This window comes from Lipophrys pholis (assembly GCF_963383615.2).
Source record: "Lipophrys pholis genome assembly, chromosome: 7".
NCBI lineage: Eukaryota > Metazoa > Chordata > Actinopteri > Blenniiformes > Blenniidae > Lipophrys > Lipophrys pholis.
The window spans coordinates 1,766,082-1,778,596 of record NC_137638.1 but is presented as its reverse complement, the minus strand read 5'-3'; positions in this window follow the sequence as shown (position 1 = coordinate 1,778,596).

The following is a 12,515-nucleotide window of genomic DNA, read 5'->3' as shown; positions in this document are numbered from 1 at the left end:
ATGTGCAGAAGAACTATGTACCTCGGCAGTGTTGCTCACACAAAGAGTTTCCGCCGTGAACAAGACGACGGGCCCCAAATGATTTTCCAGAAAGTCCAGTATTTGCCCGTTTCCATGGCAACGGTGTCCAAGCACTTGTTTTCAAAAAGTTGCATTTCTAGCGGCTCCGAGCAATGTTGCCGTGTAAACGGGCCCTGGCAGAAGAAGAAGGTGCAGCGATCTCGTGGTTCCATCGTTTTTCTAAACGATATTTGGCTTCCTCTGTCAAGTTCCAGCCGGGTTCTTTCTTCATCCACTGTCCTCTGCGTCATGCTGTCTCACCTCCCCTTGTGAATTTCCACCGCCTGAGGACGGTTCCACCGCCCGAGGGCATGTTCTCATTGGTAAACACATCCAGCTTGACGGAGCCGTCTCTCCTCCAGCAAGGTCCTGACACTCTCCTCAGAATCTGACTTTCACTTTCTCACCCTGCCGACTTGAAATCTCCTCCTGTGTTTTGCTTTTTGAAATGTCTTTCTTGTTCAACGGGCAAATCGATTGACTTTCATTCCACCTGCCTTTTGTTCCCATCCTCCCACCTCTTGGTATTTCTGCAATGTTTGAAACGTCTTTGAATCGAGCTTTGGTTATTATTTTGACTGCATGAGTTGCTCTAATCTGAGCCGTACCTTAAGGGAGACGGAGAATCCGCCTCCAGAGGGGATCAGAGGTGAGAGCAGATACCTGGGAAATGTGGACTGGAGCTTCCTTTGGGAATTGTCCTGAAACATCTGTTTGAAACAGCTCTAAGTTATTAATTGGCCTCCTGCCCTATTTTTTAATTGATATTTCCAGATCAAAGATACCCGGTAGCTCCGGATTCCTGCTCGATAAAAATGGACGTCTGGTGAGCAGATGTCAAATCCAGATACTGAGAAACCTTCTGAGCCGCTGACGTCAATATTCTGTGAGAGAAAGCGACGCAGGCAAACTTCAGATGGATTCATTTTAAGATTTTTGAGCCAAAACAGAATCTCTTTTGCTGTCTTTCTTTTACATTACCATGTTTTTGTCCATGTCTATTACTTTTAACTGCATTTGATTTATTGTTTTGTCTGTATCTTTTGTTTAGTTTATGTAATCCTGAGAACTGTGCACTTTTACATCTTATGTATTCTTTTTATAGGACTTTGGTCCACTGTGGTTTCTTTAGTTGTGCTTTTTTATTGTTTGTCGCCTCTTGACCAGGTCGTTATTGTAAATGAGAACCTGTTCTCAGTCAACTTAACTGGTAAAATAAATTGGATAATGTTTAAGTGTATCGTTCTTTGTGTGTGATTTCATTACACAAACAACTAGAGCTACACTCGGTAGAGCGCAGATTTTCGTTCGTTTGCAGAACCGAGTTAGCATTGCCAGCATGATAGCCATTAGCTTGTATTGATGCTAACTAGCCTGTCAGGTAGCTACATCACTGTGAAACACTGAGCAGGGAGCGTCTCCATGGCAACAGACGCTGATCTCCTCTCTAATCCACTTTGTATGAGAGATTTGTTCACAGTTTTCTGGGATTTATTTGAAAACGGTTAGCCGTTAACGTCCGAAAATCTAATCGATTGGTCCTTGGATGATCATAAATCATCCCTGAAGATTTAATGCAATTTATGTGAGTAGTTTTTGTGAAAAGTTGGTGAAATACATACATACAAACTTATGAATAAATACCCGCAGACAAAACCATAACCTTCTGTCCCGTTTCGTTGGCGAAGGTAAACAACAGCACCCACAAGTGGCCCAACGTGAAAACTACATCGATTTCAGTGTTTCCAGCGTAAACGGACATCATTCTCAGAATGTTGCTGTACAGACGTGACATTTTTGCGGAGACAAAAATGCCACAACCAAAGTGTTCTCACTGGAAACGGGGCCTGACACAGGCTCAACCTCTACAGCCTTCATATCGTCACGATGCTCGTTCATATGCTGAATCTGGATAGAAGACGGGTGTGATTCTCTCTGCGTGTGAGTCAGTGTGTGATCTGCCTCATCTGCCAGGACGATCCTGTATATTTATGAGAGATAGGGAGAAATGGAAGAGCCAGCTCTCAGGTGGCTGTATGTTCTCATTATTAAAGCTGGACAGCACACGCTAACAGGGGAATATGGAAAGAAGGAGGCGAACCACCAATGGTGAAAGGTCTTCTCTTATGTAACGCATTTTCATCTGCTTCAGTGGTCTCAACAGACCATCGCATGATTAGTTTACATCCACCGTTCCCACATCACACAATCACACACCACTACAAGGTGCATGAGCATTATTGGGAACAACTTGGGAGATTTAGTGTTTTTCCTGAAGACACATAAGAAGAGATGTTGACGTTTCAGATTGGTAGACGACCTGCTCTATCAGCTTGACCAAAGGAATTAAAACAAACATAGCAGGCTTGTCTTTAAAACAAAACTGAAGAAGATTGTTTCTTGCAAAGAACAACAAAGGTGGTTTGAACATTTTGGAGAAGGTCCGGATTGGTTAATATATGTATTTCTTTTTATACATATCAGAGTGTTTGAGCATATCAATGTCCTTTAGCCCAAAAGCTTAGAAACCTCCCACCAAAAAACCAACCAAGCATACGATATGGGACTAATGGGAGATGATCAGTTATGAATTCAAATCCTTTGAATAGCAACAGTGACAGAGACGATTCAGAAAAGACTGAAAGACTTAAGAAGGTATAGAAGCACGCTGCTCTGGCTTAAAACAAAAAAAAAAAGACACCTTATCTCGTAATTACCAGATCCTTATCTCATAATTATGAGATACGAATCGTAGTCGTCGCAAACAAAGACATAGAAAGACACACCAGGCAAAGGAAAAGAGCTAAAAGTTCCTGACAACCTGGATTACTGGAGGTCTGACCTCACCAAACTCGTACTGTACGAACAAATAAAGATGAAGCTGGAACACGCCTGCATGCTCCAGGAGGAATCGGCAGGCAAAGATAGAAGCAACATTTGAGATTCTGATGAGCTTGTGGCCGTAAGCAAACTGCTTTCTGATGGCCAAGAGGTGGAGCTGTCGCTTCGTATCGGCTAAACTTAACTCTGACGTCCGCGCAAATAAAGATCCAGGCTCATGTGTCAGTCCACCGCAGACTTTTTGGGATCAGCTCTGTGTATTTCACCCAGTATATAGGTGTTGTTCTGCACTCTGTTTTAGAAAACCACCCTTGCAGGGACACGACCTGACGCTGTTGCTTTAATCAGACGAAATGCAGGTAGAGCAGGAAGTCTTTTTGGACACTGGCTTCAAGATACATGTGAGAAAATGTCAAGAACTGACAAACAGACAAATGAACATATTGACAGAATTAATTTAATTTGAGTTGGTAATATCTGAGACACAGTGTGGCCACGTCAAGCTTAACACCCACTTCTTCACATTGGTTTATATTTATTATGCGGTAGTGTTGAAGTACTCGAGTTCGGTCTCCAGGCTACAAGTTCAAGGTCTTGGTCTTTACTCAGTCTTGGCCCCTTAAAGTCTCGGTCTTGGGATTCTCTGGTCATAGTCTGGTTTCGGTGCTTCCTTAAAGAAAACTACATCCTGCCAATGGATTCTGAATCAGTAATGAGAGGTACGTTTCAGTTTGGTGTTCAGCATCCGGCACAGCTGAAGATGTGATTTATTCACATCGTGGAGGAGGGAGTGTTCGATAGTGAGATCTGCTGCTCCCTGCCACAGGCACCGACATGTCAGTCACACATTATACCATCAGATGGTCACAGTATAAGGCCTGCTCAGAAGTTTGACTGGAGACATTTCATACTCTTCTAATTCCATGCAAGTTCACGGTCCTCTGGGTCTCTGCTCCTCGGGCCAAGTTGTGAACGTGACTCACTGGCTCTGACAAGCAGGGAACTCTAAACTCTACTATCAGAACTTTTTTTCTCTCAAGTTTTGAATCCAGCGATTCCTTGTGTGGGTTCACCAAACTCTTAGTTTTCAGTAAGTGGTTTCTACTCTTTGAGCTCGTTGTTCATACTTGCTTGAAAAACGACTTAGAAATAAACGGGAATGATTCACCTCTGGCGGAGCAAGACGGTGACTGGAAGAACGCAGAAAGAACAGAAATTACATAAATATCATGAGAAAAAGCTGAATTACGTAATTTTGTCATTCTTAAACATATTTATATTTATTATTTGTAATTTTCTGCTTACATTCCTGCTTCACTTATCGTTAAAAAACAATCTATAATATAGATATAAGAAATAGAAAATATACACTTCGTAATAAAGAGTTGTCTTTGCTAGATAGTTGCAATAAAATAAATAGATCAGAATTGAATGGAATCGGATAGAATAGAATAGAATAGAATTCCCTTCTGGTATTTGTGGGCAGCATAGCAGCGTTTCTGAAAAGTGGCTCCGAGCACCGTTGTCCCAAGTGAAGTTTTCGCTTGAAGTCATTGCCATGGAAACGGGGCCTCAGTTTCACTTTCACAACTCTCTTGTATTTGTGACGTCGCATGTTCAGTTCATCAAACATCCTGTTTCTCCAGGGACACGATGATGAGACGCTTCACAACGTGGTGAAAACTTGTCTTGACGAGGAATATGTCTTTTAGCATTAATGGAGCGCAGACATTCTGCTTTGGCCCTCGAGCGACAAGTGCGCCCGTGAAGCAGGAGGGACGTTGTGGCGTGATGAATGGAACGTCTGGCTTCGCCTCGTCCCTCTTTAAAGCTGAACGAGTGAAGCGCTGCACTCAACTCGCAAAGTGAGCAAACGCACAAAGAGCCGGGCCCAAACAAAGCGCTCCACTTAGCCTCATAAAAAATGAACAAACTGCACGGAGGAGGGGAGAAAACGCCTTCTTCCACAGGCTGTCTCATTTCAAACAAGCATGTCTGGACGTCGTTACGGATGAAAAGAGTTCTCCTCGGTATTCACGTCACAGACGCTGGGATCCACCACCACGAATGTAACTGCACAGACGAATGCTCAAAAGCTTTTTTTTTTTTCCTTCCAGAAAAGAACTGATTTTTAAACTCACATGCTCCGTTTAAAGCAGGGCTTCTCCATCCCGGTCCTGGAGGTCCGGTGTCCTGCACGTTTTAGGCTTGTCCCGTGCAGGACACCGGCCCTCCAGGACCGGGATTGAGAACCCCTGCTTTAAAGGAAACAGCCAGTTGCTGCAGAACCAGAATCTCAACAAGGATTTTCTTAGAATTTGTCACAACTCAAGGTTTTGTTATCAAAGACAATGACTTTTCCATATTACTTTAGTGCTTTTAATGGAGGAACTTCAAAATGTTCATTATTACCTTTGCCAACAAATGTTGGGAGAAGGTTATGTTTTTGTCTGGGTGTATTTATTTATTGGTTGTACGTAGATATTTTACCAAAAACTATTCACTCGAATTGCACGAAATCTTCAGGGAGGATTTCTCATCATTCAATGATCAATCCATTAGATTTTGCGACGCTAACGGCTAAATGTTTCTGAATAAATCCCCCAAAATGTCTCATACTGAGTGGATGAGAGAGGCACCTCATGGAGGAGATCAAAGGAGATCAGCGTCTGTTGCCATGGAGACGCTCCCTGCTCAGTGCTTCACAGTGATGTAGCTACCTGACAGGCTAGTTAGCATTGATATGGGCTAACGCAGGGGTCGGCAACCCGCGGCTCCGGAGCCGCATGCGGCTCTTTCATCCTTATACTGCGGCTCTGAGTGGCTTGGGAAAATAAATTACTAAAAAAAAACCTAAGTATTTAATTGAAGTGTATTTTATTTGTGTTAGTTCTTTAATATTTTAGTTCTAAATTGGAAGATTATTGTGATCTTGACATATTAGAATGAATATATTTTATTGTTTTTCATCGCTCAAAATAAACGTCATACTCGCGAAAGCCGGTATACCCGCAAAAAACGCCGTCCATTTGTCGCGACTTTCAACCCCAGCAAGGCCAAGTATGGAGAAATGTAAGAAAAGAAAAATATCTGAAGAATCTATCTTCGTGGATTTCATAAGCAACACACTTTAGTTGTTTATACAAAGTGTAAAGGTAAGAAAAAGCAATATATACAGTGTTATCTTTATTTTAGATAAGATGATAGCCCATCTTCAAAAGGGTAGTCAAAGCACTAATAAGTGTTCGGCTGGGGTGAACCCCGAAGCATGAAAGGGAAGTTGTTGTTGTTGTTGTTTTAAATATTTTTTCTTTCTATTTAATAAATGCGTTCATAAATAAATTCATTTTAGATGTCAAAAAGTATTTGCGGCTCCCAGTGTTTTCTTTTCCGTGGAAACCGGATCAAATGGCTCTTTCGGTGTTAAAGGTTGCCGACCCCTGGGCTAACGGCTACCATGCGAACGATGCCAACTTGGTTCCACAAACAAACGTGGTGTTGGCAGAGGTCCGCGCTCTACCGAGTGTAGCTCTAGTTCATTATGTAAAAAAACATTTTCCTGATCGATGCACAGAAACGCTTCAGTGACGGTCAAATGAACAATAATAAGTGAAAACTTTCACACTTGCTGAGGCAAGATGTTCCAAGCAAAAAGGTGACAAAGGGAAGTTCAAGCAGTTACTTGATCTGTTGTTTGATTGTTTGACGTCACGCTCACAGAGCGGTTCTATACATACATTCTACACATTCCATAAGGAGACCTCACGACTGGCAGTCAACCATTTTCCTTAACCCACAAGAGAAAATGAACGTTATTAAAGCAAAGAAGGCAAATGGAAAAGTATAAGAATGAAGGCAATGCAGACAAGAAGAATGCAGTGAAAGAGGGTGAAAACCTTTTTGGGGTTTTAAAAGATGATAAGAAGGTCGTATGTAAGCTAAATGAGGAAGAAGCCGAGTGTGACGTTGGAGGAGCTGGGCCGTATCCAGATTTGGCAGTACAGCTTTTTTTTCTCGTCCCTCGCTTCTCGCTCGCTGAACATCGGGCTTCTCTTAATTATTAACCTCCTTTTCCTTACAGGAGACAATTTGTGGAAAGAGAAAACTTTTTCTAAAGTCTGCTCGCAAGATGTAAAATATGTTGCCTCGAAACGACCGAAGCAGCAACGGAAACCTTCGTTCTGCCTCACGGTTCACCAATTCAATATTCAACGTAAGTTTAATGGTTTAAAATGGACTAGATCAGAGAAGGAAAAAAAAACAAGAGTTCACTCCCAGTTTATATTCTCTCAGGACTTAGAGTATTGTTCTCTGGGTAGTTCCATTACAAAAACAACAGCACCCACTAGTGGCACAACATGAAAAATACATTGCTTTCTATTGTTTCAATCTAAACGGAGCTCATTTTCTAAACTTCTATGAGAAGAAATACACAAAAACAATGTGGAAACGGGGCATGAGAGCAGATCAGAGATTCTGACCCACAATTAATCTTTCGGCGAAGCCCCGCCCCCAGACGCAAACGGACCAATAGCATTCAACAAACATCCTCCGTAGAGCAGCATCACAGCTGGAGACACTTTTGTTCTTTCCTCCATCACTACTCAAGCGATGTTCCTGGAGCTCAGGCGACAGATTGTTTGATCACATTTCCAAAAGACAACCTGGACAAGCGTCTCCTGATGCATGGCAGCATCAGAAAAGACAAACTTTAAAAGGAAACCTTTCATTATTTGGATTTTGTCTGCAGATGTATCATCGAGTTTGAAAGAAGCCGCCTGACTCTTGTAGACGTGTTTGTTTGTAACTGAACTCATTGCAGTGGTTTGTGAGCCGCTGTGGCTCAGGAGCAGGAGCAGGAGGGTCGGCGGTTTGATTCCCACCTCCGCACTGGAGCAGCGTCGGCCAACATTTTACCGTTTTTCACAGACGTGGCAGTGGGAAGGTGAAGTTGCTGGCACCGTGACCCGACAGGGACGAGACGCTTGGGGGAGGAACGGTGGCGAACGGGAGGTTTTGAATGCATGGTCGCACTGACAACCAGATGAATATGTATATTTGAGAGCCAGAAATGTTTTTTTATGTTCCTCTACAGCCTCGCGTTGTTCACTGCATCCACGTCCACCACCTGCAGCACCAACGGGTCAAGTTGAGCTTCTCCGTCGGCCCACACAGAGAAGCCGGGAGACAAACTCTCCTCCATCGAGGAGGAGGAGGACCTTTCTGTCCGTCTCACACTGGAGGAAGACTCACAGCCGCTTTGCCTTTTCATATTTTTATTCGTCTGAGTTTGTTTGCTGCTGCTCCTTTCAGAGAGCAGATCCTCTCCTGACACGTCGAGAACTGAACACAACGATTATGTGACTACAGTTTGTGTGCAACCGCCACTTGAGTCTCACTCCAGGATCATCCGCACTCATACTGCAGGGCTTCGCTTGAAGTATGCAACATGGCGTCTCAGCCAGCATCCCGGCTGAAAGCTCGTCTTTCTGAGGACTCATACCTCCGTTATCAGGCATGCTCCGTAATGCACAGTGAAAACTAGAGCTACACTTGGTAGAGCGCAGGTCTTCGCCAACGCCACATTTGTTTGCAGGAACCCAGTTAGCATTGCTAGCATGATAGCCGCTCATGTCGATGCTTACTAGCCTGCTAGGTAGCTACATCACTGTGTGAAACGAGACTTGTCGCTATGGAAACGGCTCAGCTACCAGGTTACAGAGAAGCTGCAAGGCATTCTGGGAGACGTACTTAGTTTTAGTCATCTTCTTCTTCTTTTGGGTTTAACGGCAGTTTGCATCCATTAAGCAGACGTCTGCTGGTTCCATCTGTTTTCATTGTTACCCTCCGTTCGCGATGTCCCTGATGGCGGTTTCCAATCTCTCTAACCAGCATATTTTTCGTCCCTGATGACTGTTTCCAATCTCTCTAACCAGCATATTTTTCGTCCCTGATGACTGTTTCCAATCTCTCTAACCAGCATATTTTTCGTCCCTGATGACTGTTTCCATCGTAAAATCTAATCAATTGGTCCTTGGATGATGACAAACCATCCCTGAAAATGTTATGCAATTCCAGTGAGTAGTTTTTGTGAAAAGTTAGTAAAATAAGTACATACAACTCAATAAATAAATATTCGCAGAAGAAAACTTGACCTCCTCGGTCAACTTCGTTGGTGAAGGTAAACAGTAAAATCGAAAAGGAAATGTAGCGGACGAGACAATAAACCAGGAGGGTTACTACCAAATGATCCGACCGAGGGGTCAAGAAAAACTGAAGCTCATTGATCTGAGATTGAAGATCGCATCAGCAACTTTCCTTCTCCTGCAGAGAAAGCTGGGAGAACGACCAAGGCCTCGTTTACAACGACAACGCTTCAAGATTATGTTTCAGAAAATCTTCATGTTTGCATGGTAACGTTCTTAAAATGACGTAATCAGCATGTCAGGCCACTAGTTGGAGCTGTTTGAAAAGTTGTTCTGATTGTCCAGCTACTGAGCATGTGCAGAAGAACTATTTATGACGGCTGTGGTGGACATGACCACCGTGTAGAATAGAATAGAATAGAATAGAATAGAATAGAATAGAATGCTTTTTTGTCATTATATAAGTGATATAATGAAATTGCAGGCGCTGCTCCTTTCGGCATCAAATGTATAGAAAATACATCTAAAATGTATATATATCATAGTATTAAAGCACTTAGAATATAAATCTAAACTCTAAAGTGAAAAAAAAAAAAAAGCGGACTCCCAAAATAGAACGAAAGATTAGCATTTTGACTTTTAATCATTTGGGTGTAAACAAAGCCTTAGAATGCTGAACATGTGCGGCGATGTCTGACACCAGGATCTTGGCTGCAGAACTTTGAAGTCTTGGAAGTTACTGCGATTACACAGTCACAAAAGAAAACCTGGATGTCGTGTTCGTCAAACCTTATATCGTTTCTTCTTGGTGTCAGGAGGCTTTAACCTGCTGACAGAATTCTCTTTCATCGTGGCTCGTATGAAAATACGATCTCAAAAGCAATCGGATCGGGACATTTGGACTCGGCAATATCTCTCGGTAAATGTTTCGTCTCTCAGACTTCGTCAGTTTATGTTCGATTCAGGCGGCTGGCAATCCAGGAAGAGCGCTGAGGCACACTGAGTGACGAGGACCGTCGTGAAGTAAACAAACTCGGGTCCAACCGATTAATCGACTGGCCAATTTAATCCACTGATTAATTGTAATCGGCCAGCAGTTGGCCCATCGACACCGACGGTCACGTTAGTTTCACACTCATAATCATCAAGGATTTGGTGTTTTTCTAATGTCCTTGTGTTACGTATCCAGTAGAGGGCGCTCCGACTCCTTGTTAAGCTCCATTCAACTCACAGCAGAATGAAGCACCAACGTACGTCGCCATCTTTGGTGTGACGCATCAACTTACATCATTACCAATTACCCAAACAATAAAAAATGTATCGCCCGATATATCGCATTTATTCTCTAATGTCGGAATCAGCATCAACCCCCCCCAAAAAATACAAAATCGGCCGGGTAATACCAAAAACAAAAGTTTTGTGTTTTCACTTGAAAAACAGAGTCAGTGGTCAGTCAGCGGTGAACTAAAAGTGATTCAGGAATGAGTGAAGGAACCGGAACGCCTGAAAGAAAGAAAAACAACATAATAAAGCGGAGCCCGGACTCCAGCCAGGGATTTTCTCTGAGGAGCAGCAAACCTTCCATCACTGTTTGAAAGTAACGACTCCAAGTTGGTACGATATAATCATCTTTATTAATTTACCATTTGGACATTTTTGCCATTTACAAGAACACTTATGCGCCCTCACAGTTTGGGCACGTCGAAATATCTCTGGAAACAAAGGCGAGACAGATATTAAGGTGACAAAGTTAAAAAGCACACACTGACAAAAAGCTCCCCTCTATCCCTCCATCCTCCTCTGCACAGTGTTTACTGAACAAAACAAGACTAAAACAAACCAAACAAAAGGCTTTTGAAGAGACAATCAGTGACCAGAGTGAAGAAACTTCTGTCCTCCGTCTCGTACTTCCACCAGGAGGGAGTTGCTGTGGAGGTTTTATGGTGGTCACGACTCCAGAGTGGGAGGCCGCCGGGGGAAGATAAACGTGGGAGACGGGCTTTAAACCCAGATGCCCTCACTTCAACCAATCGCCGACAGAGAGAGCATCAACACGAGCAGCGGAGACTTTTCCTTTTCCCTCACATGCTGAGCCTTTAGGATCGAGAGCAGAAGTCTGAAACCTTTTGGAGTGAAGCTCCGGGACACTTCCACTCAGTTTTACCTCAACAATCTCATTTTTAGTGACACACTAGAGTCATTTTGAAAAAAAAATCTCTTGGATGAAAAAAAAAGTCTTTAAAGAAAAAAGCATCATAATTAAAACGGGAAGAAATGACTAGAGTTACTAAAATGGGTGGAAAAGCTTAAAATAAAATAAACAAGAAAAACTGCTCAGAAAACAGTTAAAATGATCTATCTTTGTAAATACTACTGCAGTATTTCCTTCCTGTGCTTCTGGTACTCACCTTGTACATTTTAATATTTGAATTCTTGTGCCTGCTTTAGTTGCATGGAGCAAAGATTACAATCATGGGCGGTCGTTTATTATCATTCCATTTTAGATTATTATCGTTATCATCATTATCATTTTAAATTATTATCATTATTTGTCATTATTATTAATATTACAAAGTGGATGGGAGAGGTAAGTCATGGAGGACATGACAGGACATCAAGGGAGATCAGTGACCGTTGGGAGAACGGATGCTGATTGCACATCAAAATGTGCGGAACGTTCAGGAATATGTTGCTCTGACTTTTGTTAACGATTCGTCTGAACGTTTTCGATTAAATCCCCCAAAACTGAGAAAGAAATGTCCCATACAAAGCGGATGGGAGAGGCACCTCATGGAGGAGATCAGTTGCCATGGAGACGCTGAGATCAAAGGACGTCGGCAGCGAGAGGCAGGCACACAAAGTTTCCTCTGGAATCTTTCATCTTTTTTTGATATTTGATATTCAACTTTCTTTCCGTTGTTTCTGTGCGGAGCAACGCTTCAAGGATCTTCCCTCTGGGATTAATAACTAAAACTATTTGAAACTTCAGTTAAAGGTTAAACGTGTTTTGCGTCTCCGGGTCATTTTGATTTGTTGAAAAACATTGGTCATAAAGGTTGCAGACTTCTGGTCTAAACCTGAAAAAGCACAAAAGATCAGAGTGCAAGAATAGAAATATGGTGTTAATGAGGAAAACACTGAAGAAAACTCTCCAACCGTGTTTCAGATCATCGGCACACATAATATGGAAGCAGCCATCGATACCGCTGCAGAATATAAAGGTGGAGCGTTTATGTGATCGGTCCTTATTAAGCCGCAGGAGGTTTGTAAGGATAAACACTGTATGGTGGCAACGGTTATTAATGTGACGGTCCGAACCGCCGCCGGGGAACAGGGTCCGTTCTGTTCTGGTCACTGAGAGTTTGTACAGAACAAATCGACAGAAGGCAAACATCAGCCTTTCAGCGGCTTCGCCAAACACAAAGTGAAAACAGACGGTCAACAAACCATCAGAGAGCCAGAATTCAC